The sequence below is a fragment of the Halichoerus grypus genome, chromosome 1, assembly GCF_964656455.1.
Source record: "Halichoerus grypus chromosome 1, mHalGry1.hap1.1, whole genome shotgun sequence".
NCBI classification, from domain to species: domain Eukaryota; kingdom Metazoa; phylum Chordata; class Mammalia; order Carnivora; family Phocidae; genus Halichoerus; species Halichoerus grypus.
Genome location: NC_135712.1, coordinates 113961933 through 113988403, shown reverse-complemented (window position 1 = coordinate 113988403; position 26471 = coordinate 113961933). Strand labels below are relative to the sequence as shown.

Here is a 26471-nt window from a genome sequence, read left to right as displayed (position 1 = left end):
AACTTTTTAAAACATGAAGCAAATCATGTAACTGTACTACGTAATGCCTTCCAGTGGCTTCCAATTGCACTTAAAAAATGAAAACCTTTTACTGTGTCCTACTTTTCTAAGCTCATTTATCCTTTCCTGTCTTATAGATAGGCCAAGCATCTTTTTTTGTTGTTGTTGTTTCTAGAAAAAGGCAAATGAATTCTAATATCAGATCACTTGGCCTGGTGAGTCTCTTTCTAATCTTTGCATGACTGATTCATCTCATCACTGAAGATTCAACTCAAAGGTCACCTCCTTTCCATAGAAAGGATGTCTATCAATATCGACTTAAAATACACTCCCCCTACATATAAACATCACTATCTATCACATAATCCTTGTTTATTTTTTTGAGTGGAATTTAGTAACAGCTGAAATTAATTTGTTAATTTATTTGTGAGAGATACACTGAGGGATATGGTGGAAGACATGGCCTATGGAAGGTGTGGGCCTCAACAAAAGGCACCACTCGCTATTTCATAAATCACAGAATTTAGGTAGCCCCTAAAACCCATGAAGAACCAAAATGGCCTTCCCTGATGATTCTTTTAGCCAGTTTAAGGACACACAGACATCCTGACATTTCAGTCAATCATCTTGTCCAAGGGGGTGAAAAGCAAACAAAACTAAACAAGACTATTCTATACATGTCTGTGGTTTTCTTTCATAAATACTGTCTTTTCATTTGTTAAGAGAGAAGATCTATAACAGGATTGATCTTCCTCAGATACAAGTATCAACTCTAACTAAATGTTTCTGAGTTATTCTTTGACACCTAATTGGGGAGGTCCTACCAAAATTTGCATCCCTAAGTCTGTTCTCTAGGGCTGACCAAACCACACAGTTTGGTGGTCCTCTAATGAATCTCATATACAGTGATCAAACTCTTTGGACCTTATACACGGAATATGGGTCTTGAGCAAGTCTGATTAATTTTTTTGACACAGCCATTTTATACTTCTGTTAGAAGCAGTAACCTTGGGAATCTTAATGTGTGTCCTCTGACCATCAGGTTACTGTTATTAAGGGAATCTGGTCTTGTCTGAGACAACTTTCTGTTGTCTGTATTTGCTGACACCTGTGAAGATAGAAGGAAAGAAATGAGGTTTGGTTGGAAGATTCTCAGACAGCAGTTCAATTCTAAGAAAGCTTTATCATGCTGGAGGCCAGAGTCATCAATTAGAAGAGTCATATATCCAGTAGTAATGGACCAGCACCAATAACCCTGCTGTGCTCAGACAAGCTGGAAGCAGCCTGTGGGAAGCGTGACCTCTATAAATGCTGCAGTAGATTCAAAGGAGCACCTAGATGGTAGTGAAAAATTCTCAGTCATCTGGGCTTCTACCTATGGAATTCTTTTATTGTCTGCTTCCTATATAAATAATAAAAATTAAGAGCTACATTACTTTCTTTTCCTAAAGTTAATTTTTTGACCACTTAACAGCTGTTCAAAATTCAAGTATTTCCCATCCTGACCTGGCTGATATTTCCCTGGACACCCCTGATACGGTATTTTTTGTAGACTTGCTGGGTCGTAAAAGGTATATGTTTAGCTCTCAAAGATAATGTTAAATAGTTTTCTTAAGTAGTTTAACCAATTTCCACCCTCATCAGCAATGTATGAAATTTCCATTTTAACCTACATCTTTAACAACACTTGGTGCATTCTGTCTTTGAAATATAAGGTATTCTAGAAGATATGTAAAGATATTTAATTGGCCTTTTAACAATTGTCCATTTCCCTACTCTTTTGGGAATTTTTAATTCAATTGTCTTTCTTTTTTTTTTTTTTTAAAGATTTTTATTTATTTATTTGAGAGAGAGAGAGAGTGAGAGAGAGAGCGCAAGAGGGGGTAGGGTTAGAGGGAGAAGCAGACTCCCTGCCGAGCAGGGAGCCCAATGTGGGACTCGATCCCGGGACTCCGGGATCATGACCTGAGCTGAAGGCAGTCACTTAACCAACTGAGCCACCCAGGCGCCCTCAATTGTCTTTCTTATTGATTTGTATGAGTTCTCTATATATATTCCAGATATGACTTCTTTGTTGTATATATGTTTTGAGAATATTCTTCATTCCTTTTTTAAAATAAAGACTTTTTTTTAGAGAAGTTTTAGATTCACAGTAAAATTGAGGGGAAGGTACAAAGAGCTCCTATATACCCCCTATTCCCACACATGCACAGCCTCTCCCATTATGAGTGTTCCCCACCAGAATGGAACATTTGTTACAATTGATGTACCTACATTGACACATTGTAATTACCCAAAGTTCATAGTTTACATTACTGTTTTTTCTTCCTGCTATAAATTCTATGGGTCTGAACAAATGTATAATGACATGTTCCCATCACTAAAGTATCATGCAGAGTATTTTCACTGCTCTAAAAAGATCCTCTGTGCACCACCTATTTATCCTTCCCTCCCCCAATTCTTGGCAACCACTGATCTTTTTACTGTTTTCATAGTTTTGCCTTTTCCAGAATGTCATATAGTTGAAATCATACACTATGTAACCTTTTCAGATTGTTTCCTTTCATTTAGCAATATGCATTTCGGGTTCCTTCATGTCTTATCATGAATTGATTGTTCATTTCTTTTTAACCCTTAATAATATTCCATTGTCTGGATACCACACTTCATTTATCCATTGCCTACTGAAGGACATCTTGGTTCCTTCCAAGTTTTGGCAATTATGAGTAAAGCTGCTATAAACATCCACGTACGGATTTTTGTAAAGACCTAAATTTTCGACTCCTTTGGGTAAATATCAATTAGTATGATTGCTGGATTGTATGCTAAGAGTATATTTAATTTTATAAGAAAACTGCCACACCATCTTCCAAAGTGGCTGTACTATTTTGCATTCCTACCAGCAATGAATAAGAGTTCTTGTTGTCCCCTAACCTTACAGTCATTTGGTGTTCTGGATTTTGGCCATTCTAATGGGTATATAGTGTATCTCATTGATTTAATTTGCATATGCATAATGACATATGATATGGAGCATCTTTTCATATACTTTTTTGTTATCTGTATATCTTCTTTGGTGAGATTTTAAAAATTGGATTGTTTATTTTCTTTTGTTGGGTTTTAAGAATTCTTTTTGTATTTTGGATAACAGTGCTTTATTGGATGTGTTTTTGGCAAATATTTTCTCCCAGTCTGTGGCTTGTCTTATTCTCTTCACCTTATCTTTCACAGAATAGAAGTTTTTAGTTTTTTTTTGGTTTTGTATTGTTTTTTAAAGATTTATTGATTTCTTTGAGAGAGCGAGAGAGAGAGAGAGAGAGCACCAGTGGGAGAGGGAGGGAGAATCTGAAGCAGACTCCACGCCGAGCATGGAGCCTGACTCAGGGCTCAATCTCATGACCCTGAGATCACAACCTGAGCCAAAACAAACAATTGGATGCTTAACTGACTGCCACACCCAGGCACCCCTAGAAGTTTTAGGTTTTAATGAAGTCCAATTTATCAAGTATTTCTTTCATGCATTTTGTTTTTGGTGTTATAGCTTAAAAGCCATCACCATCCCCAAGGTCATCTAAGTTTTCTCCTGTGTTATTTTCTAGGAATTCTATAGTTTTGTGTTTTACATTAGGTCTATGATCCAATTTGAGTTAATTTTTTGAAGGGTGTCAGGTCTGTGTCTAGATTCATTTTTTTCCTTGTATCTAGTTGTTCCAGCACCATTTGTTGAAAGAGTATTCCTGCTCAATTGTAATGTTTTTTCTCCTTTGTCCTTTGTAAGAGAACAGCTGACTATTAATGTGGGTCAATTTCTGGGCTCTTGATTTTGATTAATTCATCTATTTGTGTATTTTTTGCCAATACCACGCTATCTTGATTACTGTAGCTTTCTTGTTAAGTCTTGAAGTTGAGCAGCATCAGTCCTCCAACTTTGTTCTTCTTCTCTAATATTGTGTTAGCTATTCTGGGTCTTTGCTTGTACATATAAACTTTTTGTCTATATCCACAAAATGATGTGCCGGATTTTGATCAGGATTGCACTGAATGTATAGACAAGTTAGGAAGAACTGACATCTTGATGACATTGAGTCTTCCTATCCATAAACATGGAGAATATCTCCATTTATTTAGATCCTATTAGATTTTGTTCATCACATTTTTGTAGTTTTCCTCATATAGATGTACATATTTTTTAAGGTTCATATCTATTTCCTTTCTAGGGGTGCTAATGTAAATGGTATTGTTTTAAATTTCAAATTCTACTTATTCATTGCCGGTATGTAGGAAGGTGTTTTGCTTTTGTATGTTAACCTTGTATTCTGTAACCTTGGTATAATCACTGATTAGTTTGAGGAGTTTTTTTGGTCCATTCTTTCAGATTTTCTACATAGATGATGATGTCATCTGTAAAAACAAAACAAAACAGTTTTATTTCTTGCTTCTCAATCTGTACAGTTTTACTTCCTATTGTTGTCTTATTGCATTAGTTAGAACTTCCAGTATGATGTTGAAAAGAAGTGGTAAAAGGGGACACCCTTGTCTTGTACCTAATCTTAGTAGAAAAGCCTTGAGTTTCTCATCATTAAGAATGTTTGGATATTAGCTAAAGGATTTTGTAGATATTCTTTGTCAAACTGGGCAAGTTCCCCTCTATTCCTAGTATACTGAGAATCTTTTTTTATTAATGAGTATTGGGATTTTGTCAAATGCTTTTCCTGCATCTATTGATATGATCATGTGGGGTTTTTTTAGCTTGTTGATGTAATGGATTATAATAATTGATTTTTAAATGTTGAAACAACTTTGAATACTTGGGATAAATTCCACTTGGTTATGGTGTACAATTCTTTTATACATCGTTGGATTCAATTTGCTAACATTTTGTTGAGGATTTTAGCATCTGTGTTCACAAGAGATTGGTCTATGGTTTTCTTTTCTTGTAATGTCTTTGTCTGGTTTTGTTATTAGGGTAATAATGATGGCCTCATCAAATGAGTTAGGGATATTCCCTCTATTTTTACTTTTATTATTGCTTCCTAACATAATTCTATTGTTCAACTTTTGAGTGCAAAAGGATTTTGTATATTCATATATTCTTGTTCCTTTGACTTGTTAGGTTATTATTAAGAAGTGTCCCTCTTTATCTCTAATAAACAAGGTCAATATCTGACTTTAAAATTTACTTTGTTATTATAATAACTACATTTGTAGGTATGCATGTGTTACAACAGCTACATCTTTGGGTCTGTTGTGTTTTGGGGGGCATCCCTTTAATTTTAAATTTTTTTGTTTCATTATATTTAGTGTGTCTCTTGTAATAGCATGTAGGTTTTTTTTTAAAGCTCAATCTGACAACCTTAGTTTTTTACTTGGAGTGTTTACATTTAATGTAATTAGTTAAATAGTTGGGCTTAATTATATCTACTGTCTGATTATTTTTTGTTTGGCCTATATGTTCAATTTCTTTTTTTGCTTGCCTTCTTTGGAGTTAATGAAATATACGTATATTAACATTTCATTTTTTACCCTCCATTAAATTATCAGTTACATATCATCTTTCTTCTTTCTTTGTAGTTATCTATCCTAAGTTACAGCATGTGTCCTTCTTTCATGAGCATATAAAACAAATTAGTATTGGGGCGCCTGGGTGGCTTAGTCGTTAAGCGTCTGCCTTCGGCTCAGGTCATGATCCCAGGGTCCTGGGATCGAGCCCCACATCGGGCTCCCTGCTCAGTGGGAAGCCTGCTTCTCCCTCTCCCACTCCCCCTGCTTGTGTTCCCTCTCTCGCTGTGTCTCTTTCTGTCAAATAAAGAAATAAAATCTTAAAAAAAAACAGAAAAAAACAAATTAGTATTTTTACTATTTCCTGATATTGCTAGAGCTTAACAACATTTTAACACATTTTCTCCTCTTCCTATCGTTTGTGTCATTGTGTTGTACATGTTTATTATATAGTTTTACAGACCAGGTCTCTATCTTCTAGTGCTACATAGTGTCAGAATTTGGGAAATATATTTAAATGGAGACTGATCCCTACAATTCCTTCCCTGAAATGTCTTTATTTTCTTCATTTTTTAAAGATTTATCTATTTATTTGAGAGAGAGCTAGTGGGGGTAGACCAGAGGGAAAGAATCTCAATCAGACTCCCTCTGAGTGTGGAGCCAGATGTGGAGCTCAATGTGGGGCTCGATCTCACAACCCTGAGATCATGACCTGAGCCAAAATCAAGAGTCAGCCACCCAACTGACTGAACCATTCAGGCACCCCAAAATGTCTTTATTTTTTAGCGCACAAGGTTGTACGCTTTTGTTGTGACTTCCCAGGCTCTTGCCCATGGCCAGAAGTCAGTAAATGACTCAGAGAAAATCTGTCTTGTGCCACATTTCCAATTTATCACACCAGTGCCTTGAAATTATAAGAACTTTGCTATTTTTCCCTTTAGATTATTTTACTACATCACAATACATTCCCACTAGAAATTTAATTCTGTGATTCATTAAAAGGCCTACAGAACCAGACAACCTCTGGGTGTAGACAGCTACCCAAGAACCCATTGATAAACAAGATGACGTCAGTGCCAAACAGCTACTTAGCTTTTTCCCAAGACCTTCAGATCAAGATCCCTGTTCAGAATACTGTAGCTTTTCTTGTTCATATATTTTTCTCCCACCTCTTGATATAATCTTTCTTTTGTCATAAACAGTTTAAATGACTAACCTGGTCCCTTTTGGCCTACATTTGGGTGAATATGAAATAGTCTAATGTTTCTCAAGATGTGTGTAATTATCCTCACAATTCTTGCCTTTTTCTACCGTTTAATATCTAGATGCTTTGATGTTATTACACAGCCATTATCTCTGACAAACATCCAGCTGATACAACTTCAAAATGAAAACAGTCTCATATCACAGTTCTTCTTGGAGTTGAGGCTGAAGGAAATAGTTATAAAATAGTCTTATTGTGGGAAATGGTACAAATCTGGGCTGAATAAAGCAGAAGCATGTAGGGAAAGCAATAGCAACCATCACACTGAGAAGAGGACATTTCTTCCATCTCAGAGGCAAAACTGCAAGGTTTATTGGGAAATTCATCAATAACTATAAGTGCCTTTTCTGATAATTTAGCTTCTTTAAAGGCAAAGTGTTCTTCCCAATAGCTTTCAGTCAATCAGCATATCCAAGAGTGGAAAAGACTATGGAATATAGTTTTATAGAGTATCTGTAGATTTAGCTATTATAAACACTGTTTTTTTGTTTGGAGAGATAATCTTTATATGATTAATCTTCAGATATGAGTAAATAAATATTGGTCATGTTCTAGCTAATGTCTTGAAAATACTCCTTGAAATTTATTTAATTTTAGCCTTTCTTTATAGAATATAAACTGAGAGAACAGGAAACAAGACTGTCTTGCTGACTGTTCTAATTCCTAATACATGATACATGCTCAGTAAATATTTGTCAAATAAATGAATGCAGATATGAATTAGCAAGCAATATAATCTCAGAAAACTCACTTAAATTTCTCTGATGTGAACAATCAGAGAACTGACTTGGTATTTTGTAATTGCTTTTCCATTTATTAAAAACATGTATTTTATGAGCTACAGCCAGGAAATTTCAGTTTTTTAAAGATTTTCAAATCTAAACTTTTCAACACTCATATGAATATCTCTTTTCCCTACTGTATCTTCAGGATTTAACTTAAAAAAATTGATTTAAAGACAATTTACAGGGACTCCTAACTGGCTCAGTCAGTAGAGCATGTGACTCTTGATCTCGGGATTGTTAGATTGAGCCCCACATTGAGGGGAGAGATTACTTAAAAATAAAATCTTAGAAAAAAATAAAGACAATTTACATATAATAATATTTAATTATAAGCAATTTTTAATAACAAGCACATTACTAATGACTGACTATTATAGTTCCTGACATATAAGATATGCTAATGTGAATAAGTTACATTTTGTTGGTAAAAACTAACCACCACTTCCCCACTCCACCATGAGCCTTTGGTTACTCAAGGGCCAAAACTTACCCTTTTTCTCCAAACAGAATAATTCATGAAGTCAAATGCACAAATTTTGAATATAACAAATACCTATAAGAGTTTGCTTTTATAATTATTATAATTATTATAATATATGTTATAATAAGGAAATATATAGCACCCAGAATATATTGGCTGTTCTAACACAAAATTAGTAAAATCCATATTTATGCATCTATATAATAGAGTAGATTGATAGAATCACTTGAATATAACTAGTTCAGGAAAGAAAATCTACTATTAGTTGGTAACTTTTTAAACATAAATGCTTGCAGTTAAAGAGTTGAAACCACTCTGTACTGGGGTAGAGCACAAATGTCAGATCTGAAAGATTTCTAGTATTCCACAATGGATATACACAACAATCAAAAATGTAAACACAGCTTCAGTGAAGAGAACAAAAGAAACCCACACCATCTAGGTTGGGCTGAGTAGAGATTATACCCATACTACTAATTTAATGCTGATGAGAATTAGAATACAAAGTCATCGAAATAGGCTGGTATGTCTTCTGTTTTGTTTTGTTTTTTTTTAATGTGTTATGAAAAAAATAGTTCTGAAACAATATAAATTCACATTAACAATTTACTTAAACTCAGCAATGCATCCCCCAATCTTATGCAGCTAAGAGATTTAGACTTCATGCAGAGGATGATCTATTAACGTAAGTCTAGGTTTATAGAACTATGTGAAAAATATTAATAGCCAACTCATTTTTTCCTATGTATTTGTAGCTATTAACCAGGAAAATATACATATGAGACCAGAATCAAATATATCTCACATTTCCTGTTTTGCATAATTTTTGTTTAATTAAGAAAATTCAGGTGGATATATTCATGATAACATTCTCAGGTTTTATTTTTTTTTATTTTATTTTTTTAAAGATTTTATTTATTTATTTGAGAGAGAGAGAATGAGAGACAGAGAGCATGAGAGGGAGGAGGGTCAGAGGGAGAAGCAGACTCCCTGCCGAGCAGGGAGCCCGATGCGGGATTCGATCCTGGGACTCCAGGAACATGACCTGAGCCGAAGGCAGTCGCTTAACCGACTGAGCCACCCAGGCGCCCTCTCAGGTTTTAAATTAATGTCCTCACAATCAACATTTATAATAACAGATTCCACATGAATGATAGTCTAACCTTTATGCAACCTTCATATTTTTTTTCTTAATAAGAGACCAGAATATCTTTATCCTTACAAAAATCTTTATCTGGCCTATGTTGGTCACAAAATATCTCCTTCTTTTTCTCTTTGGCTCATGCTTCATCACAAAATTTTGAATTTATAGAATGAAAATCATTAATTAAATGTGGAGGTATGAAATTTTGGGGAAGATTGGCTCTATCAAATAACTATTCAGGAAATAGTTTTTATAGAATATATAGAATATTTTTTATTCTATTAATATTTTATTTTATTAATATTTTTTATTCTCTCTCTATATATCATTTACTATGATACAGTTTGGAATATAAAGAGTATCCACTCATTTTCATCCCTGTGGAAATTCATAATACCTATGATGACAGTCCAACTAACAGAATCCTGCTTCTTTGTGCAAAGAATAGCTAAAGCCAGGGGTTTAGGTGCAGTTGATGCCATTGGGGTATTGCATGGACCATTCTGACCATTCACAGGGATTTCCACACTAATATTTACATTAACTAGCCACTTGATAATTTTTGTTGACTATGAATCTGATGTCTTTTTTTTAGGCAAGGTACTTTTTGGGCATAGAGTGTAATAACGTGCCACTCTTATGCATGAGGATACAATATGCATGAGCAAACACTAACTTTAGTACATATAATTGTGAGTGGAATCTTTCCAGAGTTCAGGCAGTGTTTAGAGTTCTCTAAAAGTGGTTTGCACATAAGAAATTGACAAACAAATGAATCCCTTGCTTGGAATTAGGTTGCTGGCTTAAATAACTGGATGAATGATGGTGCCGGTTATGCTGGTTACTGGAAGTAAGAATATAAGATGACAAGATTTGAAGAATAATATCGTGAGTACATTTTTGGACATGTAGTGTTTGTAGTGCATTTGAGACTTTCATGAGATGTCAAGGAGGGAAGTGAATACATGTGTCTGAAAAACAGGGGTGAGATGTATATTGAAGATAACACTTTGGCTACAGTATAGATCATATTTGAAGTCATGGACATGGTTAAAATTGTTCAGAGAATGACGATAAAGAGAAAGAGCAGAGAGAATTGAAGAATTCCATCATTTAAAGAATCATTAAAGACATGGTAGAGAAAGAGGATGTAAGGAGACAGAAAAAGCCACCATAGAGGTGTAGAGAAAACTAGGAGTATATAGAGACACAAAAAGTAAGAACAGAGAGTGTTTCAAGCAGAAAGATAAGTTATTTGTGAATAATGATGCGGAGAGTTCAAACAAGATAAATAATGAACTATGTCCTTGGATATAAAATGACAGTCTTAGCTATGATTGTTTCAGTAGAATTGTAGGAGTAGAAGCAGAACTTGAGGGCATTGAGAAGTCAATGCTGAGGACACTGAAGCAATAAATATAGGGAAACTCTTAAAGTTTTTTTGCTAGGGATGTTTTTAGTTGGGCCTGGAATAGTATGAGGAGTTTAATGAGTAATTTTTGAACTTGGGATCTCAAGCAGTAAATGCAGATGAGTAGTTTCCATATGAGAGGAAGAATTTTTAGTACACTCAAGAGACAGGTTGTCAGAAGTGTATGTTTCCTTTAAAAAGCAAAAGATGATGGAATAAAGAAAAAATAGAGGAATTGCCTTTAGGACAAGAAACCTTTGTTTTTTAGTAACTAGAGAAGAAAATTTAGATCCATACAGAACAGTAGTTCTCAAGTTTTCCTGCAATGTTTTCCCTCCCAAATAATCATAAAATCCAGGTATAAAATGAACAAGTCCTAAACTAAAACATTAGTCTGGGGGCATAGAAGAGGGAATAGACTACTGAGACGGTAAGAGGTAGAATTTGATGATCAAGTAAATGAGTGTCAGAAATATTAAATAATCAGGAAGAGTTTGTTTTGGTGAACACTATATTCTGGCCTGGAAGACCTTATATCTTCAAACAGATGCTAATGTTTAAATTCAGTGGTATGGAATGCAAAGTCATTTGTAAAATGCTCCCTCTCACTTTCCCTCTTATCCTCCTTTATGCCTAGGTTCTATGCTCCAGTTAGTTGTATAGATGCTTTTGCTATCCCTTGAATACACCATGATTTACCATGGTTTATTGTCTTCTTTTAAATTACCTATGATTCCTCACCCTTATCCAACCAAAGTTAAGAGCTCTCACTTTCTAGTAGCCAATCACCTCTAGTACCTTATTTTTTAATTGTTATAATTTCTTAAAAGATGTATTTATAATTTCTTTTTTCTTCCATTCCTGCTTGTAGATATGCTCTCCTAGTTTATTTAATTTGGGCACCTATCCCCAGTACCTAACAAAAAGTAGCCACTCAGTAAAATTGTTTCTTAAGCAAGTAAATAAATAGATAAAGTCTGGATCCATAGATACTGTAAAAAGCACAATTTCATACCATTTAAAGAAAAGCAAAGTCCTTAATCTTGTCTAAGTCAAACTCCTCAATAGACAAGTGAAAAATGTAAGCCAAAGTAGATGAAATACATTCTTCAAGTCATACAGTAAATTTGTGGTAAAGCAAGAAAACAAACTCAGGTCTCCTGCTTTCTAGGTTTGTTCTCAAACTAGGATATCATACTACTCTTTATGTGCCCTCCCTCACTGTAGTTGACAACCAATTGAAATATCTTCTCTTATACTATCAGGCTCTCGGATATTCCCAGAAGAATAGTATATCTCTGAGGATGCTTTGGATCTCTGAGCCCAGTTCAAGTTCAGCAAGAAACTTTTGCCGTATTGATAGGCATAAAATAATTTTCTTGGATGTAGCTGAGTTTATACTTATATCCCAAGTTCCCAGAAAACACAATCCAATTCATGATATTACTATTCTTTATTGAGCTTTTGCTATGTGCTAAGCACTAGAATTACCCCTTTAAAAAGATTTCATTCATGTATTCTCCAATAGGCTACCCATGAAAAGCAGTTAGAAGTTTATTTTGTTGCAGCTATTTTATTTTTATAATAGAACAAACCTCATGTTAGGATCAATCCCACTATTTTGGAAATATTAATTTCACCTATTTCATTTTGGTCACACAATGAAATTAATCTAGACATAGGCAAACAAAGGACTGGCTATTGACACAGGCTGATAAATGATATCCAGTATCCATCAACATAGATTTTAAACAAAAATTTATTATTGAATCAGTCAGTGTTCTTTGGTTTAAATCAACAGAATCCAACTCTAGTCACTTAAGAAAAAAAATAATGTCATTGTAAGGTTTGTTGTTTTTCATAGAAAAAAAGATAAGTCAAAGAAGAATGTCTCTGAAAGGTTAGCAACCATGATGACTCCGGGGGTAGGGAGGTAGGGTGGTGGCTCGTGAGTCAATTGCCACCAGAATAAATCATGTCCAGCCATTCTCTATCCTGGAATGACTTTGCTCATTATTCCTATTCCTGGAAGATATAGGAATTCCTATTCCTGGAAGAAAGCATCATTTTGGCTTAGTTTGGGCCACATGCCCAAAGGAGGACAAAGCTCTTCAATTGATAATCTCAACAGCCCTCCTTGAAATAAGATGCCAGTAATTCCTCAGAGTAAATATTGAGGTAAATAACAGCACCTCATCACACCAAGGGATATGGATGTTGGCCAGGCATAAACAACTGTGGTGATAATGGTAACGATAATGGCATTTCTTGATAAATTTTCACAATAACAAGTAACCATTCCTCTTGGTAATGGAACCCCATTTACTCAATTTATCAAGGAAAAGAATGGCTTTATTATAGAGTTCACTCATTCTATTCAAATATTTTGGGCAGTCAATTAGTATCTTCTAATAATTACTTAACCTTTAATTATAGAGATATGTTAAACTTTGGCTTCACAGGAAATTCATACATTGTGTGTGTTAGAAGGAACAGATGTTCTACAAAGATGACACCAAAGTGAGGAAATTCAAATTACCCAAAGATAAGGTTATTACATTATCTATCTACAGAATCTATAATCTGTAATTCCAGACAAGTGGAAAGTACTCTGTAAAGTAACATCATAGGCAAGTGGTAGGAAATATTCATTGCTGTGGACAAAAAATTTTTCAGAAAATAAGTAGCGGATTAACCCAATTTTTCAAGAGAAAAAATCAAATCAAATATTATCTAAATATTATCTAAATATATTATTTAGAAATAAATAGACTAGGTTTAATTGTAGGAGCCCTAGAGTTAGACTACCTGGGCCTGAAACCCACATCTACCCAGGTCCATCATTTTGACTCCTGGCAGGTTACTGAATCTCTCCATGTGTTTATTTATAAAACAAAACAACTTCCTTTATAAAGATTTTTGAGTATTGAAAGATAATATATGTAGAACATTTTTAGAAGAGAACTTATCCAGAAGTGCTCGATAAATGAGTTTTTAGCTATATTGTAAACATCTGACTTAAGTTTACCAAAGTCAGTACTGCCTCTGATCTTAGAGCATGGTTAGCATAATATACACACTCTACTACAGAAAGTGATTGCTGACTGACAGGACACATTTTCAGCTCTCACACCCCAGTGCCCAGTAGGTTTTCTTGAATCTTCATCTCTCTCATCTATCTATTTCTATCTCCATCTATCTCTCTATAAAGCTGACATATAATAACTACATATCTACAACTTTATTATTAAAGTCTAGTATCCATATTGCTTTGATTTTCTGTAGGCATTTCTCTTTCCATTTTCAAGGTAGATGTATGGCCCAATAAATAGGAAATTAGAAAGATTGTAACATTAAACTTCACTTAGAAAGTCTTGTTTGCTGCACTCATTAAGTCAATATTCTGCCTCTGAACACCTTGTGCTCATGACTAACCCCTTTCAGCTTCAGCAAAACACATCTTTACATCTCTTATACTCTGTTCTTGTATCAAAAGTCCACCGAGACCAAATATATTGATCTTTTGGTTTGGGCCATGGCCAACGTAGGAGAGAGTTGCTGTTTCAGAGTAGGGAGAGGGCTTGAATGGTGGAAATGCTTCACACAAAAAGAGACAAATTAATTACCTCATCAAATTTCCCTTTTGCGATACCATGAGAGCAATAAATTATTGGTTAAAGTATCTTTTTTGTTTTTTTCTCAGTAATGCTAAGATACTATTTTCTGGCTTCTCATGTTTTAATTCATGATCCTGGAGATAATCATCACACTTGCATAAATCTTAAAGTTATTACTTTTAAACTTCCAAATATCTACATCTTAGACATAATTGTGAAACTTGAAAACTCTATTATCAAATAGACATCAAATGTTAAATCCTTAGTTTTATTTTATTTTTTTTAAGATTTTATTTATTTATTTGAGGGAGAGAGAGAGCTTAAACGGAGGGAGGGGAGAGGAAGAGGGACAAGCAGACTTCCCACATCAGCAGGAAGCCTGATGTGGATGCGTGGCTGGATCCCAGGACCCTGAGATCATGACCTGAGCCAAAGGCAGGCGCTTAACCAACTGAGTGACCCAGGAGCCCCTAAATCCCAAGTTTTATTTTATAAACTTAAATTAATTTAAATTTTCAAAACACAAATTTCAATTTCATCTCCGCTTAAGGAATTCTGATTTAAGTTGTGATATTTACTACTTAAAATTATCTTTTGAATATCTAAGAAAAATAATTTATGACAGTGTGTTAGAAATTAATTTTATTTAAAATATATTTTGATTTCATTAATATAAGGTTATCAGCTAAAACTATTGCTGAATAATTAAAAGCATAATTTTAAATATTTTCACTACATTTCTATTTAAGACTTTAAATCCTATCTATCAATAGTATACCAATTAGGTGAAAATATTGATTACATAAACATAACTGATTCTACTAGAATGAAGGCAATAAAAATAAAGGTTATTAAAATATATATAAAAAAGTCAATATTCTGAAACTTTAAAAGGCATTTTCCAAAAAGCTCTTCTTACTTTATACCTGGAAATTCTCACTTCTGAGTATATACATTCATATATCTGTAAGGCTTTCTCCCTCTGTTCCAGCCTTCCGCATTCATCCTAGCCCCAATACTCTCTGAATAGCCCATTTCTACCTGGTCCCACAATGTTAGGCACCTTTTACTTATCTTTTAATAGACCCTATCACATTGTTTTATAACAAGTTCTACAGACTTTTCTCCTCTGCTGGACTAAACTTCTTGGAGATTGATATCATGACATATCCACTTTCTTATCTCAGCTCCTCACATCAAGCCTGGCACATGGTAGAAACTCAACCAAGGTTTGTTACAGTAACACATAAATGAAAACTTTGGCAAAATAAGCAGCATTTCGAGACAAAAGTCCCTACTCCATTTTCAACCAGGAACTGTGGAAGTAGTGTTTATTCTTCATCCTTCTGGTCTTTCTTTGCTCCTTAAATTACATTCCTACTTTTGGAATAACACTGTACCTTTCAAAGCAATGTATCTCATTCTTCGTTAAAGGAATTGGCTCAGGTTCTGTGAAAATTTCATTGCCCATATAAATGTTTTAGGGACTTAGAAACAAAAAGATCCAGGCCTATGAAAAGTGTAATGAGTCCCAGTATGGCCATTTGTGATGGGGATTTAACTGCTTTGTTTGTGAGCTTCAGCTAAGGAAACAGATTACCTTCATCATGTGTTAATACCCCAGAGTCGATCTAAACTCTGCTCCACTATGGAAAGGCATCCTGGGGACGCTAGCAAACACTCTAAAGCTTAATCCTGTAAACCTGTCAGCTGGGGAACAAAAAAAATTATTGCTGGTGCCAAACTTCCACTCAACACTCTCCTTCCTTATACAGGACTTAAAACTAGTCAATAAACCATCATGGATGCATGTCAAAATTGAAATCCCATTTCCATAATAAACAAATACTTGCATAGGAAATATTGCCTATCAAATGTCTGAGAATTTAGGGAATAGCTGAGATATAATTAAAGAAAATATTTTTAAAACACATACTCCTTAGATTAAATTGTTCTAGTGTTACAAATGTCAGAATATTATTTAATTAATGTTATTTTATCATGAAAACTTTCAGTGTATCTTGTGTTTCCCATAAATTCTCACTTCACTTATTTTTGAAATCTGTCACTGTTTACTGGTGTTCTTCCTCTATAACCTTTAAAAATTGTGAGAGCTCTATTTAAATGTTTGGTAAATATATTTCTCTCCTCTCTCCCACCACCAACACACAATACTAATACATTATAAAGACAGTAATTAGTGTATATTAAGAATTAAACAAAATGTATATGATTTTAATATGTAAAATATAAGCCAAATATTAACTATGAAAGAAAACATTAAAATTTTTTTTCATATTTATTCAACAAATTTCCTAAAAGATTTTCCTTGAAGCAAAACAATTTAATTTTCTTTTTCATATTAATCTCAGTGGTTATAAACCTAATTAGCTTTATATGCTTCACATTTATTTGCATTTGAAATAAATTTAATCTTAGCATAACTTTTTGAAATCAAAATAAACTAAAAAGGTGTGAGTTTGATTAGTAGAACAAGAACAATAAAATATAATCATAGTGATGAGATGTTAATTGGTATCTGGGTGGTTTTATTCATAGTAACAATGGGAAATAATATTTCTGTGTACTTTACTCTCCACCAACACTTTGCCATATAATTTATTATAATGTCAAATAAATTGCACATGTATTTTTTTAAAAGCATAACTATACATGAACAGAATAAAAAGCCTGCTTTTTTTTTTTTAATAGAGAGGCAATGTTTATTTTGCCAAAATTTTCTCATCTTAAATTTTGAAGAAATTAGAAAGTTTTGAGGATTTTTATTTCTCAAAAACCCTGGTTAGGGTCTATTTGTATTTGGAGATTGACCAATTTTCTGAACAAGGTACACAGATAAATCCAAATGCACATAAAATTTTCTTGTCATAGAAATTGTTTAAATGATTATAGCATGGAGTGGTATTTTAGATAAGGGTGTTCAGAAGGAATCTTGATTTGTCACTTTGTGTGTCAATATGCTAGTGGAAATTTTTAGCTATATCAAATTTATCCAAGAGTAAAACAGAGTTGGCATTAGCTAGTGATTTGTATTTCTACATAGCAAATTTAGGCAATTTCAGTGTGAATGGAGAATGAAAACATTTCCAGTCAGAATTATTCGATTTAACTGCCTGTATCATTTCAATTCCCCAGGTAACACTCAATTTTAAACATTGTTTATGATTTTATAAACTCTGCCTTAAATCTATTAAGAATACATGGAGAAAATCCACTAGAAATAAATAAACTTATCTAAGAAGCTATTCAGTAAAAGATGCTGTTTATTTTGTCTAAATAGTAATTGCAGTTATAATTTGGGTCCCCATGCTCATGTATTTATTTGTAACAATAAAATAATAGGATGTTGCTAACTTTACATTTTATAGCAATATTATGGCATTGGTAATAATGTGATATAACAGCTACCATTTACTGAATATTTTTATGTTTCAGGCACTAGGATAAACACTGAAGTACATTATCACATTTTACCCTCCTCCAAAATCCAAAAAAGCAGTCATTATCCCCAGTTGACAGATGACAAATCTGAAGCTTCAAGCTAACTAACTTGTCCAAGATTTCATAGTTAATCTGTGTGGGAAGTGGGATTTCAATAAAGGCTATTGTGTTGCCAAAGCTTATATTCTTTATAAAAATAATTTAAAAAATTTTAAAGTTGAAGTTACATTCAAATTTTATGAATAAACATAAAAGTCAGAAAATATGGGCCTGAATAAAGGTAACCACTGTTAAAAATTTAGTGCTTTTCTTTACACATATGAATACATATAAACATATTTTTGCTAAAATGGATCATGTGACAGTTTTGCTTTTGTCTTATTTCTACTTAAGAATTATTTTGATTACCTTTTATTGAAAGTACTTTTAAATTACATTGTTCTTTCTCTTGGCAACCTAATAAAGTATTGCACAGATGGATCATGATTTAACTTATACCTAGTTCATTGACACTTAGGTTCCTTTCATGTTTTCCCTTCTACAAAGAATAATTGTGTGTGTGTGGGTGTGTGTGTGTATGCCTATTTGAGTATATCTGCCATAAATTTTTATTGGCAGTAAAGCTGGATCAAAGAGTTATATATACATTTAAAATCTTGATAAACACTTCGAACTTGCCCTCCAAAATGATTAAATTAATATGTTCTCCAGAAGTTTTAAAAAATTTCTAGTCTTGTGCATGCTTTCTAATATTGTCTCTCTTTAATCTTGCCAAAAGTGAAGAATAATTGTTTGAAATCTGGTATTGTAGATTACTAATAATTTCCTAGTGTAGTTATTGTTTATTTTAGTTTCTGTATTTCCTTTCTGTATTGTTTAAGCTAGGTTATTTGTATTTGTAATTTTAATTGCTTTTGGTTTGCAAATGTTATTTCTGTTTGGATATTAGTCCTTTGCTTTTCATGTGCATTGCAAACATGCAACAAATTTTCTTCTTCCTTCGTAGGTAGTATTTTTTTTCTCTATGTAGAAATTTTGGGTAGTCAAACCTGTTTATATTTTCTGTTATAGCTTCTGTAGTCTGTGATAAAACTTAGAAAGGCCTTATCTAGTCTAAGATTATAAGTAAGATTTATCCCTCTTTTCCTCTGATACTTTTATGGTTTCATTTTTTTACATTATAAACATTATTCGTCTGGATTTTAGCAAGCTGTAAGCAATGAAGTTGTTCCTCAGTTTTATTTAAAAAAAAAAAAAAGGCTAGTCAGTTGCCCCATCTCTGTAGATTTGATAGTTCATCTAGTCATACTGACTTAAAATGTCACTTTCACCATTTTCAAAATCCCTGTATGAATTTTGAATTATTTTTATTTTTTATTGAGATATAATTGACATATAACATTATATTAGTTTCAGGGGTACAGCATAATGATTCAATATTTCTTTATGTTATAAAATGATCACCACAATGACTAGTTAATATCCATCACCAGAGTTACAACTTTTCTCTCATGATGAGAACTTTTAAGATTTGCCTTATTAGCAACTTGCAAATATGCAAAAGAATATCACTAACTATAGTCATCATGCTGTACATTACATATTTTGGCTTACTTATTTTACAACTGGAAGTTTGTACTTTTTGACCCCCTTCACCTATTTTGCTCATCCTCCAGCCCCTGCCTCTGGCAATCATTCTATTCTTTATTTTAAGCTTCATTGATCTGCCTAAATATCTCTATGCAAAGACAACTTTAAAAATAGTTACATAATTAAGCAATTTGATATGGGTACTGAGTATTCTGGGCTGGGCATGAATAATTAGAAAAATACCAGCCTGCATTCCCACCAACCGTGTAGGAGGGTTCCCCTTTCTCCATACCCCTGCCAACAACTATTATTTTCCCGTGTTGTTAATTTTAACCATCCTGACACTACCCTACAATCTAGCAATTGCACTATTAGATATTTACACAAAGGATACAAAAGTATGTGCACCCTGATGTTTATAATAGGATTATCAACAATAGCCAAACTATGGAAAGAGCCCAAGTGTCCACCAACTGATGAATGGATAAAGAAGATATATATTACATCTATCTATCTATCCATTTATCTATCTATGTATCTACGTATCTATGTATCTATCTATCTATACACACACACACACACACAGGAATTTCACTCAGCCATCAAAAAGAATGAAAGCTTCCTATTTGCAATGATGCATATGAAGCTAGAGGGTATTATACTAAGTGAAATAAGTCAGTGTATTATACTAAGTGAAATAAGACAAATACCATATGATCTTACTCATATGTGGAATTTAGGATACAAAACAGAAGAACATGTTGGAAGGGGAAAAAAAGAGAGAAAGAGAGAGGGAGACTAACCACAAGAGACTCTTAATGATAGAGAACAAACTGAGGGTTATTGATGGAGGAAGATGGGTCAGGGATGGGCTAAATGGGTGATGGGTATTAAGGAGGGCACTTGTTATGATGAGCACTGGGTGTTATATGTAAATGATGAATCACAATTCTCCTCCTGAAACCAATATTACATTATATGTTAACTAAGTAAAATTTAAATAAAAATTTGGAAGAAATCCAATCTGATAAAAAAAATACTAGCCATCTCCAACTGCTAGAGATATATGGATGTATCCTTCTTGAATCATTTGCTTATTAATAAAACACTATGTTTGAGGATAATTTGCCTTAACACAATGTAAAATAAACTTATATCATCTGTTAAAAATATAATTTAAATATAATGATATGTGTATTGCACTAACAAATGATAGTTGTTAGTTGTGGGTCTCAGTGAGGATTGGAAAGAAGCTCCTCCTTCTCATGCCCTATGCATTCTTGCCCCCATGTCCATCCCTGTTCCCCCTCCCCCCAGGAAGGAGCTCTAAGGCAACCTTGAGTGCATGCTTAGTTTTAAAAACTATATTCAAATTACAGGAGATGTTTCTTTACATCAAGATCATTTACAAATTGGCAGCATAATAGGAGTCAATGAAGGTAAGACTGTGCTCCATTATTCAGGGTTTATAGAACTGATATGCTTCTGTCAAGCAAACCATATGAACTGTCCACATTCAAATTAAAAATAACAATGTGCCTTTTACTTTTGAAAATTATCTTTGCATTGATTTTGGTACTGATTTGTGAAAAGTCCAGATTGAGGGTATGAGATTTTTATTTTTATACAAAGAAGACTTGAATTTAAAAATTTGAGAATTTCTGATTTAAAATAATATTTCTTCCTCACCAAGGAGCAGAACAACTTCTTAGCTAAAAGCTTAAAAGAAAAAAATCTGTCCTCTATTCCATCTGCTGATGGGCCTTTTGTCAGTTCTCTGAATTCTCTGAGTCCATTTTGTACTCTACCTTCAAAGAAGCACTGTATTTTCAAACAGGACAGGAAAAAATTAAACTGCATTTCTAAAGATGCAGCTTTAGTAAGAGTAGAAGTAACCTATCTCTAGGCAAATATCTCTTATTTCTCCTTGTGATGTGCTCTACCATGGGTTTGTCTGTCTTTGCCTTTTATAGTCAACTGTGTGATAATATTATTGTGTGAGCCTCCGGGAAAAGAGCCAAGGGTCCAGCAGCTTGCATTAGGCCCAAGATCTAGAGTGAACCCAAATGAAAGGAGCCCTTGCCGCACACCTAGTGCCTAATTCTCCAGAGCTCCACACAGGGATGTGAGGCTAAAGTCCATGTGTAGTGAAATGTAGAATTTATCTGGTATATCCGTTTGTCTATCTCCCTCCAGAACCAGCGGAAGGCAGCAAGGGCCAACTTGAGGGCTTGGAGATGTAGTAAACTCAACTGTGTATCTAATACATTGCCCCTTCTTTGATAGTGGTATCCAGTGTTTGTTTGTTTGTTTGTTTGTTTGTTTGTTTGTTTGTTTGTTTTCCTGGGGCACTGTCCCTTCCCAAGATCAACTTTTGTGCTTTGGGTGAACTGCACTTCATCTGCACTGCTTGGAAAAAAGAATCTGCCTACTATTTTGGTGGACATGAATGTACAGAATGTGGGGGAAGCATGAGTTCAGAATTACCTAAAACCATCTCATGGAGCATAGATATGAAGTCAGAGGAATAATCCAAGAAATCAAGACAAACCAGGTCCTAGTAGTTTAATTGAATTCAGGAATCAACCCATACATAAAACATCCTAGAGTTAAATTTTCTAATGAATAAATGTTTCTTTTTAAAGCCCCAGTTTGGGAATTCATGTACCTCTAAAGACTCCTAACTAATATAGGAGGTACAAGATTATTGCCAAATATATTGCCATTTCAACATGACTAGAAGGTGCATTTTCTTTCTTTTTGTTAATCTAGTATTTTCACAGATCAGGGATACTTTAGCTATTTCTCATCTCATGCTCGTTTATGATGAATTCAGTGTGTCTTGGGACTGGATCATTTATGTTAACTTTATGGAATTTTGAGGGTGCAACTATGGCTATTTAAGGCATTTCTAGACTGGATGAACATATTTATAATTTTGTGTGAATGCTGTATTAATTATTGCTCTATCAAATGTCCATTCCCTGTTCATCTGGAAATGACTGTCTCTTCTCATTAGAGCCTCCGTCTCTGTTCTTTCTCTTTTTAGTTTTTAGACATTTTCGATCTCTGTGCCTCCATGGCAGGAGAAATCTGTTGACTTTCGTAGGTTACTATCTCAACTTCATTCTAGGTAGAATGAAGTAAAAAACTCCCCTCCTTGAAATTAGAGGTCTAGATGTAAATTAAACTCTGTTCATTATCTAACCTTAGATGAGAGATGGAAGATGGAAAGAAAGTGGAGGCCACACGTTTACAGCCGTGGCAATTGGCTAGCAACATAGCGCAGATACGAGTATTTAGAAAGGAAGGCAGTGGCCCGACTGTATTCTGCATCTACGGTTCAGTGTGATACGCAGAAGTTCAGCAGGGCCTTCAGTAGTGAGAACAGCAGCTGTTTGGTGGCCAAAATGCTATAACTCACCCTGCTTTCTGATCCTCCAGTCCCTCCAACAAATTGATAAGCACCCAGTTCTCTGTACTGAACACGTTTTGGCTGGAAATACCTACCGTGGTTTTTATTTTCTGCCTTCTTATGTGAATAATATATGGGAGTATAGATTCTGGCCTTTCAGAAGAGACTTTGGGAGATAAGAAAAGAATACATTGTAGGATAAATATAATCTGAAAAAATAAACTGCCATACTGTGGAGTTACTGACAGGTTTGTATGTCCTCAATTGACCTTCCCCAGTATTTCTGTAAACATATGCAAGCTTTCTAAGTATATAACACAAAAATGTACACAGATTATATCTATCTGGGGATGGTGTAATCATGCAATATTATAAAACAACAAACAATGATTTTATTTTCTAAGCAAAATTCTGAATTGCTTACTGAGATAGTCTTAATTATAAGTGAGTATTATTACTGGAATTCAATCAAATAAATTATCCTATTATTCTTAAATTCATTTATTCATGGAATCTTTTAACCTGGAAAATGGAGCAAGTTGAAAGTACCAATGTTTTTGGCAAGGAACAGCTTTGTGATATGGAAAACTTGCCTCCCTCAGGCTGCATTTTCTTTAATTTTCTCTGTAAAATATCACAACAGATTGCTAGAATCCATAGAATCTCCTGCAAATAATCCTCATGATACTTGGATCTTTGTACTTTGAATAACACTGAATGTTGAGGGAAGGGAGTATGTTTTATTTAACTTATATCTGCCAGTGTATAAATTGGTTTGACAATAAGCATGCTGTGGTAGGCTGAATAATAATCCTCCATGGATATCAAGTCCTTAATTCCTGGAATTTATGAATGTTACCTTATATACAAAAGAGATTTTCAGATGTGATTTAGTTAAGGATCTTGAAATAGGAAATTATCCTTGTATTAGTTTGCTAAGGCTGCTGTAACAAAGTAACACAAACTGGGTGGTTTAAACAACAGAAATTTATTGTCTCACAGTTCTGGGGGCTGGAAGTCCAAGATCGAGGTACTCTTGTTCTCCTACGAGGGCTGTGAGGGAGAATTTGTTCCATGCCTATCCTCTAGCTTATTTGCTGGCAGTCTTACGTCTTCCTTGACCAATGGAAACATCACCCTGATCGCTGCATTCATCTTCACCTGTGTTCTCCCTGTGTGCCTGGTGTCTTTCTCTACATCCACATTTCTCCTTTCTGTAAGGACATCAGTCATATCAAATTAGGGCTCACCCTAATGATCTCATCTTTATTAATTACATATGGAATTGATTTCCCAATAAAGTCACATTCTGCGGTCCTGGTGGTTAGGACTGAACCAATATTTGAATTTGGGGAGGGGGCATAATTCAATCCACAACCATCCTGCACAATCCTAACAGGCTGTAAATATCATCATAAGGGTCCTTAGAAGACAGAGGTAAGGTCAGAAGTAGGAAGTGGGTGATGCGATGATGTGAGGAGGAAGTCACCAACCAAGGAATCCTGATGGTGTCCAGAAGCTAGAAAAGGTGAAGAAACAGACTGACTCCCTAGAGCCTCTGGAAGGAAATGCAGCTTTGTCAACACCTTGACTTTTGTCCAGTGAAACTGGTTTCAGACTTCTGGCGTCCAAAACTGTAACAGAAAAAAAAAAAAATGTATTAAGCCATTAAATTTGTGGTAATTTGTTATGGTAGCAATATGAAACTAATATGCTTAATGAATTTTTGTTTAAAAATATTTTATTGGGGCGCCTGGGTGGCTCAGTCGTTAAGCGTCTGCCTTCGGCTCAGGTCAGGATCCCAGCGTCCTGGGATCGAGCCCCGCATCGGGCTCCCTGCTCGGCGGGAGGCCTGCTTCTCCCTCTCCCACTCCCCCTGCCTGTGTTCCCTCTCCTGCTGTGTCTCTCTCTGTCAAATAAATAAATAAAATCTTTAAAAAAAATGAAAAATAAAAATATTTTATTAATAATTTATACTTTAAAAATTTATCTTAATTGCTTGGATAAATGGGCATTAATGAAGCTATCTTAGGACAACTTTACTTTCTGGGTGATCTATTGGGTAAATTGTGTCCTTCTCGAAGAAAATGTTTACATTCCTGATATGATTTTTTCCTGTTTTTCCCAAGACTACAATCAGTAACTCTATTCTAATATGAATGTGCTATTTTATAGTTACTTTAAGACCTTCTATATAGCAGCACCATATGTCTTGGATTTAATACTCATCTTTGACATTGTGTATTTATTTAATAAAACCAACTGTCCTTTGATTAGAGGTTTACATTTAAGAAACATGTTGCATTATGTCTATTTCTATTGTTTACACTTGATCTTAGCCAAAAAGCCAAGAAGTGATCTCTCTTTCTGTTATTTAAAATATATATCTTTGAAAGGATTTATAATTTAGAAGTAGACCTAGATAGGATTATGGGTCCAAGTACCCTGAAAAATAGATTATTTTTATCTATTTCATATCTAAGAGATGTGAGCTTCAGAAACCTTTCTATGTCATCGATGGCATGGTTGATTATCAGTTAGCTATGGAAATTATATAAAAAGACTTCTGCTTTTTAATATGTTTTTCATAAGTACAATTTCATTTTCTTGTAACTGATAACATTATCTTTCTGTGCCTTCTCTACTATGATTTACTTTAGCAAAATATGTACTAGAACTTCTGCACTTGATCTTACCCAAAAGTCCGAGAAGCGATGTACTAGAACTTCTGCTTTTTGGTATTTTCTTTGTAAGATATCACTTTATTTGCTTATAACTAATAAAAGTCTGCCCTCTAGTCATTTCTTAAAATGTCTTATTATAGGAAAATGAAGTAGTGAAAAGATTGTGTTTGGGTTCTAAATGTAGAAGATCAGTATTCAGTTACTTTCTTTTTTTTTTTTTTTGGATTTTATTTATTCATTTGAGAGAGAGAATGCATGAGCCGGGGGGGGAGGGGCAGAGAGAGAGAGGGAGAAGCAGACTCTCCTTGGAGCAGGGAGCCTAACACAGGGCTCAACCCCAATTTTTATAGTTTTATCAAAATATAATTAAAATAATAAAATACACATATTTAAATTGTACAATTTGATAAATTTTGACATATGGATACATTCGTGAAACCATCAGCACAAAGATAATGAACATATTCAGCAACATCCCCTTAAAGTTTCATTATGCCCTAACCCTGTCCTTCCTCCTCACTCTTTCTTGACCCCCCATTGCTAAATAAACAATCTAAACCACTAAATAATCTGTTTCCTGTTATTAAAAATTCCTTTTCATTTTCTAGAATGTTATATGAATGGAAACATACAGTACATACTCTTTTTTGTCTTCTTTCACTTAGTGTAATTATTTTAAGATTCTTCCATGTTATTATATTATTAGTCAATTTCTTTTTGTTGTTGAACATATTCCATGTATTGATATACCAACAGTTTTTTATCTATTCATTGTTGATGGACATTTGGATTGTTTCCACTTTTTAGCTATTACAAATAAGACTGCTATGAACTTTTATGTGCAAATTTTTGAATGGGCACAAGCTTTCATTTCTGCTGAAATAACTAGAAGTAGAATAGCTGTGTCACATGGTTGATGCGTGTTTAACTTTTTAAGAAACTGCCAAACTGATTAGCGAAGTGATTGTATCACATTCCAACTAGCAGTATATGTGAGTTCCAGGTGTTGAATACCCACACCAGAATTGGGTATGATGAGTGATTGTTTTTTTTTTTTTTTTGAGAGAGAGCACGCGAGTACACTCACATGCTCTAGAGCAGGGAGAGAAGTGGGGAAGA

The 26471-nt window shown here is 34.1% G+C and overlaps 2 long non-coding RNA genes across 5 annotated transcripts in view; one reads left to right on the top strand and one right to left on the bottom strand.

The window, feature by feature from the left end:
* LOC118548026 (uncharacterized) overlaps nt 1-26471 on the top strand; it is a 258620-nt gene that overhangs the window by 65775 nt on the left and 166374 nt on the right. The gene's annotated exons all lie outside the window — the stretch shown is intronic.
* Nucleotides 23638-26471, bottom strand: part of LOC118548024 (uncharacterized) — a 109650-nt gene continuing 106816 nt past the window's right edge. For all 3 annotated transcript variants that reach the window (XR_004923398.2, XR_013447061.1, XR_004923397.2), the window contains one exon: nt 23638-24302. This is a non-coding gene — a long non-coding RNA (uncharacterized LOC118548024). The remainder of the gene's footprint in view (nt 24303-26471) is intronic.